The sequence below is a fragment of the Haplochromis burtoni genome, unplaced genomic scaffold, assembly GCF_018398535.1.
Source record: "Haplochromis burtoni strain Fernald_Lab_line unplaced genomic scaffold, NCSU_Asbu1 Contig_597, whole genome shotgun sequence".
Lineage (NCBI taxonomy): Eukaryota > Metazoa > Chordata > Actinopteri > Cichliformes > Cichlidae > Haplochromis > Haplochromis burtoni.
The window spans coordinates 198,700-200,867 of NW_024582958.1; the positions used below are offsets into that span (position 1 = coordinate 198,700).

General features: G+C 36.9%; 1 long non-coding RNA gene across 1 annotated transcript; it reads right to left on the reverse strand.

Moving 5' to 3' along the window:
• Positions 1-430: 430 nt before the first annotated feature.
• On the reverse strand, positions 431-1,088 carry LOC102304458. Its single transcript, XR_317496.3, has 2 exons — positions 910-1,088; positions 431-626 (listed from the first exon to the last, which is right to left on the reverse strand). It is a non-coding gene; the product is annotated as an uncharacterized LOC102304458 (long non-coding RNA).
• Between the last annotated feature and the right edge of the window lie 1,080 nt (positions 1,089-2,168).

Consider the following 2,168-nt stretch of genomic DNA (forward strand, 5'->3'; position numbering starts at 1 on the left):
AAGGGGACAGAAAAGCAACACAGTTGAAACAACAACAGTCTTATTCTGATCATCCAGACAGATTCACCTTTTATGATCAAGTCCTGAGTAGAGAGAGTCTGACTGGACGTTGCTACTGGGAGGTGGAGTGGAGAGGGAGAGGGATAGAAGTAGCAGTCTCATACAAGAATATCAGAAGAGTAGGAAAGTCAGCTGATCGTATATTTGGATACAATAACAAATCTTGGGCATTACTTTGTGAAAACAACAGTTATTCATTTTTTCACAAGAAAGTACGAACTGTCCTCTCAGGTCCTTGGTCCTCCAGAGTAGGAGTGTACCTGGATCACAGAGCAGGTATTCTGTCTTTCTACAGCGTCTCTGAAACCATGACTCTCCTCCACAGAGTCCAGACCACATTCACTCAGCCGCTCTATGCTGGACTTTTTCTTGGACTTGGAGCCACTGCAGAGTTGATTAAAGTCAAATAGAGAAGACAGGTTCATGTTGATCCCTGACCATTATATGTACTTGTGTAGTTTCTAAATGAGGCTTTACATTTTAGAAGCTGAGAAGTTCAGTGGTCCATTGATGTGTGAAAATAATATTGCACTGATTCAAACTGTACTTACATTTATATACCTTACCTTACCAGGGCGACCGTGGCTCAGGGGGTTGGGAAGCGTATCTGTAACCAGAAGGTAGCCGGTTCGATCCCTGAGCTCTCTGTCCTGGTTGTTGTGTCCTTGGGCAAGACACTTTACCCTAATGGTGTTGGCCAGAGGGGCCGATGGCGCGATATGGCAGCCTTGCTTCTGTCAGTCTGCCCCAGGGCATCTGTGGCTACAATCGTAGCTTGCCTCCACCAGTGTGTGTGAATGCAAGTGCCTTGAAAAGGGCTATATAAATCCAATCCATTATTATTATTACATCAATATAAATCTGAATTTGTTCTTATGGCTGATAATCATGTGAGTTTAAATGATACTACTCTTCATATTCAGCATGTTTGAAATCTGTCATCAGTCTGGTTAGTGGTTTTATTCTGTAGTTGCTGTAGTGGGTTGTCAAATGCAACAATATATTGGAGCTGCAGTGATTCATCAGTTAGTCAATTATTAGAGAATTGATTGTTTTATCATTATTTTGTACTGTAGAGTTTACACATAAAAACCAGTTTAGATGGAGATCCTTAACTACTTTCACAGAACACATTTTTCATAAAAGTTTTTCAATAAAAGCTGGGATGTTGCATACATTAAAAAAAGAAATGAAATGTGTATATATAAAGACTGTCATGCTGATTTTCTGGAAGGTTAAAGTTAAGCATGCTGTTGTTTTATTGGATCTTTGAGTAGTTCTGCTGTTTATTAATGTTGATTGTGTGCTCTTAAAGGTTAAATAAAGGTTTCATTTCAAATACAGTATATGAAAGTACCTTTTTTCTCATGTTTTTCTGTCTTCTGAGATTTTGTATAAATTTAGCTAATGCAGTCAGTGAGACTAGTCTCGTTTCACTTTGACAATATAAGTGGACCTTAAAATGTTATTAATATATTAAAAAATATTCTACTAAAAATAATCACTGGTGAAATTTAACTCGACTCAAATGGTAAGCTTCAGTGAAAATTTAACATACATTTATTTCCATTTCATACCACATCATGCCTTCTTCTCAGCTCAACTTCATCTCAGAAAATTGTTTTTCTTTTCAAGTGAATATATGAATACTTTATATAAGAAGGAGACACATAGACCTATTTTAATATATTGCAGCACTATATTTGTCTGAAAGCTTTAGTTGCTCATAGTAATGAGTAGTAGTAGTAGTAGCAACTCATAAGTTAAACCCAATTTTAACTTATAATCACAATGCAAACTTTGTACTTTTTATTTAAAGAGAAAAACAGCTAAAGGGAAACAGGACAGAGACAAAATCCAGCAGAAAGTATTTAAAACAACAGCGACAGACTCCAGTGTTATAGCAACACTGCATAAACAGCACAGAAAGAGAATAAGAGGTTTCATATTTACCTCCTGTCTTCCTATCCAGGGCTGTGTTCAGGATGGCAGCTAAATAAATGTAAACTGCAGCATAACGTGATTAAACTGGGATATTCCAACTTCACTGTTGATTTTTTTTTATCAGAATGCTCTGGTCAAATGTTTGACTCTTGTAAATAAAACTC